Source organism: Phacochoerus africanus, chromosome 14, assembly GCF_016906955.1.
Source record: "Phacochoerus africanus isolate WHEZ1 chromosome 14, ROS_Pafr_v1, whole genome shotgun sequence".
NCBI classification, from domain to species: Eukaryota; Metazoa; Chordata; class Mammalia; order Artiodactyla; family Suidae; genus Phacochoerus; species Phacochoerus africanus.
The window spans coordinates 29,915,974-29,922,691 of NC_062557.1; positions in this window are offsets into that span (position 1 = coordinate 29,915,974).

The window sequence follows — 6,718 nt, forward strand, 5'->3', positions numbered from 1 at the left end:
TGTGTGTATTTTTAAATGGTGATTTCACTGTTTAAAATTGTTCCTAAGCCTAAGAAGACTGTGACTTGTCGTCTTAGTTCTTGTTAGGGGAAAATATGTGGATTGGATGAGTTTTGTTTAGGCATGAGTAACAAGTTCAATGTTAATGAATAAAGAATATACATTAAATGTGTATTAAAAAATAACACAGACATAAAGCAAGCCTATGTACATGTTGATCAATTAAAAGTGTGGCCAGAGACTGATGGAAATCTGGTGGGTGGGGCTTTGTCTCTGGGTGAGAATAGATGTGGCTGTGTTCCTGGGGTGTCACTTAGGAGTGATGATTCAATATTGGCTAATTCAGTGTTCAAGGCAATTTAACATAGGACATAACTACTGTAGAAGAATTTTCTGTTCCATTTTATACAGCAAGGAACATTTGGGTGTTTCATGAGTGAAAGCAGATGTTGGATAAATATCCATCATAGCTTTTCTGGAAATGATTTTTACACTATATCAAAAATTACATCTAAAGAACTCTCACTCTTTCATTTAACAAAAGACAGTAGAATAAAGATTATAGATAAAGATAGAAGAATGAAATATGATCATTCTATCATAAAGTAAATAAAAAAATTACTGAAACTCAAAAAGCAATTTATTAGTGGCTATGGAACAAGAAAAGGAACTCAGTCTTTGCCATAAATTAAAAAGTGGTGACCAAGGAAATAAACAGAATTTTCTGACAATTTTCTTAATTCTACTACCTCAGTCCAAAAGAAATACAGGAGAATAAAACCCAAGGCAGAAATCATGAAAAGTCCAATGACTGGTCCTTGATTTCAAGGGGAACAAGTCTTAAGTGTAAAGTCCAATTAGTAGTATGAAAAAAATAACCATGATTTTCTAGGAAACCACACTGAACTGGTGAATGATCATAAACCCATGTATTCCTGCGTCCTGGAGTAAGAAAAGCCTGCAGTTAGGAGGAAGGTGTGATGACTGCAATGTAGTATATCTCATAAAGGATCAGTCTAGCTCTGGTTCCCGCTTCCTATTCACAACACCACTAACCATAGTACAATTTTTATAGGACAGTGGAAAAAAAGCAACACTTATAATTGTAGGTCAGAAAGAAATAAAAATAACTGAGATAAGGTACAAAAAATTTCAAGGAATCTCCACCAATAAAACATCAAAGCAAAGAGTCAATCTGAACAGAATTGATCATACTTAAGAGAAACAGCATGGCCTCTGCTGTCAAATGTTCAAACATAACTGGGGATATGCAGAGAAAATACAGCTTCTTTACTTTTCCCTTATAAATAAGCTGGTTACTATCACAACTACCTATGAAATGATTAGCTTGGGGGAAGGGAACACAATGAATATCCGGTACAATTTAAAGTTCCACCTAAAAGAGTAGATTTTTCCCCTTTTTTTGTCTTTTTAGGGCCTCCATGTCATATGGAGGTTCCCAGGCTAGGGGTCCTATCAGAGCTGTAGCCACTAGCTTATACCACAGCCACAACAATAAAGGCTAGGAGCCAAGTTTGTGACCTACAGCACAGCTCGTAGCAGTGCCAAATCCTTAACCTGGTGAGAGAGGCCAGGAATTGGACCTGCGTCCTCATGGATGCCTGTCAGTTTTGTTAACTACTGAGCCACAACAGGAAATCCTAAGGGAGTGTATCTTAATAGTTCTCAATGCAAGAAAGAAAATTTAACTATGTGTGGTAATGGATATTAATTAGACTTATTGTGTTTATTTTGCAATATATACAAATATCAAATCACTATGTTGTGTATACAAAACTAATATAATATTTGTCAATTATTTTACTCTAATTTTTTTAAAAAAAGCTCCATTAGAGGAGTTCCTGATATGATTCAGTGGTAACAAACATGACTAGTATCCATGAGGTCAGGTATCACTGGCCTTGCTCAGTGGGTTAAGGATCTGACATTGTCGTGAGCTGTGGTATAGGTCACAGATGCAGCCTGGATCCCACACTGCTGTGGCTGTGGTGTAGGCTGGCAGCTACAACTCTGATTTGACCCCTGGCTGAGCAACTTACATATGCCATGGGTGTGGCCCTAAAAAAAAAAAACAAAAAGAAAAAAAGAAAAGAAATATCTTCATTAGCTCTAAAATCACAATAATCTCTTTCAGGTAATGTTCAGTCTCTGGGGTATAAATTTCTCAGATGCCCTCCTTCTTCCCATGAAGAGGAAAGAAGAATGTGGTTTCTTGGATAATGTATGGTGGTAAAGAGAGTCAGAATCCTCAGGTATGGGAGTTCCCATGTGGCTCGGCAGGTTACAAACCTGACCACTATCCATGAGGATGTAGGTTCAGTCTTGGGCACTCCTCAGTGGGTTAATGATCCAGCGTTACCATGAGCTATGGTGTAGATCACAGACTCAGCTCAGATCCTGAATTGCAGTGGCTGTGGCATAGGCCAGCAGCTGCACGTCTGATTTGACCCCTAGCCTGGAAACTTCCATATGCTGCACATGCAGCCTGAAAAAAAAAGAATCCTGGAGTTCCCGTCGTGGCGCAGTGGTTAACGAATCCGACTAGGAACCATGAGGTTGCGGGTTCGGTCCCTGCCCTTGCTCAGTGGGTTAACGATCCGGCATTGCCGTGAGCTGTGGTGTAGGTTGCAGAGACGGCTCGGATCCCGCGTTGCTGTGGCTCTGGCGTAGGCCAGTGGCTACAGCTCCGATTAGACCCCTAGCCTGGGAACCTCCATATGCCGTGGGAGTGGCCCAAGAAATAGCAACAACAACAACAACAAAAGACAAAAAAAAAATCCTCAGGTGTGATATCCTCTGTGTCTTCTGGTATAGACAGTCTCTCTTATCTATTGCTTGCCTTGCTCTTTCTGGTAACTCCTCCAAGTATACAGTTGGTATCATCTATGATTTGGTATCTCTACACTTTATCATAGCCAGGTATAATTAGATGGCTGAAATGGGAGCGATTTTAATGCCCATGTTTACTAATTCTATCATCCATGACACTTCTGGATCTGTATCCAATGATCGATATTTTTTTCTAGCTCTGGATCATATTTTCTGTTTCCTTGAATGCCTGGTAAATTTTGATTGGATACACACATTGTGAATTCTACATATTTGAGTGTTGGACTTTTAAAAAATATTATGCTTTTTTTTTCTGGCATATTTCAAACCAGTTGGACCATGTTGAGTTTTGTGTTTCAGATCTATTAGAACAGATCCAGGGAAGATTTTAGCCCATGGCTAATTTAGCCTTTTACTTAAGAATACTCTTCTGAGGAATCTAATTCTCCATAGAACATGAGTTCTTCCCACGTTGGATGATGAGCTTAGGAACTTTTCCCAGCCCAGTGTGAACTCTGAGGGTTGTTCCACTTAACAAGTACACATCAGTTCCCAAAGACTCAAGAGCAATACTCTGAAGATCTCCAATATTATCTATTTCCACATATTTACTCTCTGATGATTTTTATCTATAAATTCTAGCTGCCATGGCCCACTCAAACTCCAAATTATATTTTCTTAACTCAGCCAGACCACCAGCCTTTAGACTTTGGCTTCTCTCACCCTGAATTGTGTTTGGAAAACTCCAAGGTATAAACTGGGATAATCACAGGGCTCACCTTCTTTGGGACTTTTTCTCAAGGATCTATTTCTTGCAAAACCTGTGTCTCAATGTCTGAAAACAATTTCATATATTTTGCCTAGTTTTATAATTGTTTGAGCTGGAAATACAAATATGGCTTTTTACTCTCTCATAGCTGGAAGAGGAATTTAAGTGTTATTTCTAATTGTACAATGAAAATTTTCCCTAGAATATGAATTTCAAACCTCAGTGGGTAGATGAAGTGAGCAATGTCTGTTTCTTTTCTACTGTTGGATTTTTCTAGTACCACAGAAACATCAACCTACTCTATCTTCCCACAAGGCTATCCCCGTCATCACTTGTTTCAACTCCATACAGCTTCTGAAACATTCTATATGAATCACTGATCACATAGTTTGTGGTAGTCTTCTGAAAATAAAATGACTCACCATTTGGAATTCCCATTGTGGATCATCAGTTTAAAGACCCAAATTGTCTCCATGAGGATGTGAGTTTGATACCTGTCCTCATTCAGTGGGTTAAAGATCCGCTGTTGCCACATGCTGTGGGGTAGGTAGCAGATGTAGTTTGGATATGGTGTTTCCTTGGCTGTGGCATAGGCCTCAGCTGCAGCTTCAATTTGACCACTGGCCCAGGAACTTCCATGTGCTGCATGTGCAGCCATAAAATAATAATAATAATAATAATAATAATAATAATTTTATCACTGAATAAGACTTGGATTCTCTAATGTGGGTCTTTTATTTTGATAATTTTTTTAACTATTACAATTCAGAAGTGCAGAAGTATACTTTTCTAGTTCCATAGAAATGCCAACATACTCTGTCTTCCCACAAGGCTATCCTCCTCATCACTTGGACATTTCAGATGGAAGTTAATACACCTCTCCATCCAGAACTTTCCATTTCAGAATGACTAGACAAAGTTTCTTCAAGAGATTCTGATGCATTCTACAACTGGAAATCATTTGATTATTTTATTGGTCATCCTTAAATGTCCTGTTGGTCAGCACTCTATTTTTCAGAACTGTCTTTGAATAAGCATTTCCATAATATAATCATATAGGTGCTGATATTAGTGATAGTATAATCATAAAATGTCTGCTTGGCGATCAAAGCATGATTGTTTTGTGTAACTTTTACATTAAATCCTTTCTTATTATTATTTTGAAAATTAGCAAGTTTATTATAGAATATATACTTAATTCTTCTTTTACATAAATACTGGGGGACTACTCTTTCCAAAATAAGAGTAAATAACAGAGTTTCCTTATGAAAATCTAGATTTGTAAACAGATAAACAATATTTTCATTAAAAAAGAATTAGGAGTGTTCCTTTACATGATGACATCACAAACATGTAATGACTGATTTATAGTTTCATTTATTCATATATGAACAAATGATATTGCAGGCATTGGGCTTAGCAATGTAGAAAGAGAATTTACTGAGACCTAATCCTTGCTACCAGGCAGGTAACAAATCAAAAACAATAAGAGGGTTGTTAGTGGGATCTAATCAAGTTAAAGATGGACCTAGCAAAAACTGTCATTTTTTATTTTCAAAAATTCAGTTTAAAAAGTCTACCTCATATCAACCAGCTTTTGAGATAACTTCAGTGTCATTTAACACTTTTGAGAGTCAAAACAATTTATTTCAGAATATATATAAATACAGCATTGACACAAGCACCACCACAGATGTTTATTTCATATATCTTACAATACTTCTCAGACACACACTTTTTTCCCCTGCAGCCACAGAGATGCTATAATTGGAAGAAAAATACTTTGCAATTACAGGTTTGAGTTGTTCACTTCTGTGACAGACATCTGTTGTAGTCATGGTACTGGGAAGGTATAGGGAATTGTCTTCTTAAGTACTTAAAACTCTGATTGCACTCTCTTAAATAATAGGCAGTGAGCAAGGATAAAGATAAGCAAACACTAACTTAAAGAAACAAGAATTCACAAGCCACAGATTCCTCAATAATATGATAGACTGTGATAATTTTTTCTTCAAATATGTCAATTGGAAGAGGATGTTAGCCTGCCTCAAGGAAAGCAACAGAGATCAACAGTGTCCACCCCAAATCCATCCAGAAGCAGATAAAAACTTAGCTAGCTAATTTTACAAGTAAAACTATTGTTTTAGTGAGGTGCATGTATTAAGCCACTAAATATTCAATTTATTTAATTTCTTTTACTCTGATTCTTTTAAGCAATATTCTTGTTATAATTTAGCCTTATAGGAATTCCTGTTGTGGCTCAGCATGTTAATAGTGTCTGTGAGGATGCGGGTTTGAGCCCTGACCTTGCTCTGTGGGTTAAGGATCCAGCATTGACACAATCTACAGCATCAGTCACAGACATAGCCCAGATCCAGTGTTGCCATGGATGTGGTGTAGACCACAGTTTCAGCTCCAATTTGACCCCTAGCTCAGGGACTTCCATATGCCACACGTTTGGCAGTAAAAAAAAAAAAAAAAAAAAAGAAAATTAGTTTTACATTTAAGTGTGTCCACAGTGAGACCACACATAAATCAAAATGTTTACAACCCTTTGACTATTTATTCTCAATGTGAATTTATACATTTTCATTATGTCTCAATATAAGTTTTATGGGATCACTTGACATGAACCTTTGCCTGTGAAATGGGTTTATTTTTCATGAAAAGATTGAATCAGGTTTCTGAGTCTAAAAGACTAAGAGACAGACCTGGTAAATTCACTCAAGTAAGTGATACACACCATTTCAGTAGGTTTAACAGTATCCAGTTGTATTCTCTTGAACTGTCAGGTAGAACTCTCAGGTCAGTGATGAACATTTTTATCAATTCCCACTTATAATTTCCTATTTTGTTTTGTCTATTGCAAGAGCAATATTAAATATGGCTCTGCTTGTCAGCTGATTCTTTAAAACAGGGATGAACCTAAGCTCATAGAGATGCCTTTGCAATGTGTCACTTAAATATTAATGAAGTGCTATGATACTGACAAACCTTGAAAAAATTATGCTAAGAGAAAGAAGCCAAACCCAAAGCTGCATATAGTATGATCCCATTTATATGAAGTGTCCACAATTGGCAACTCATAGAGAGAGAAAG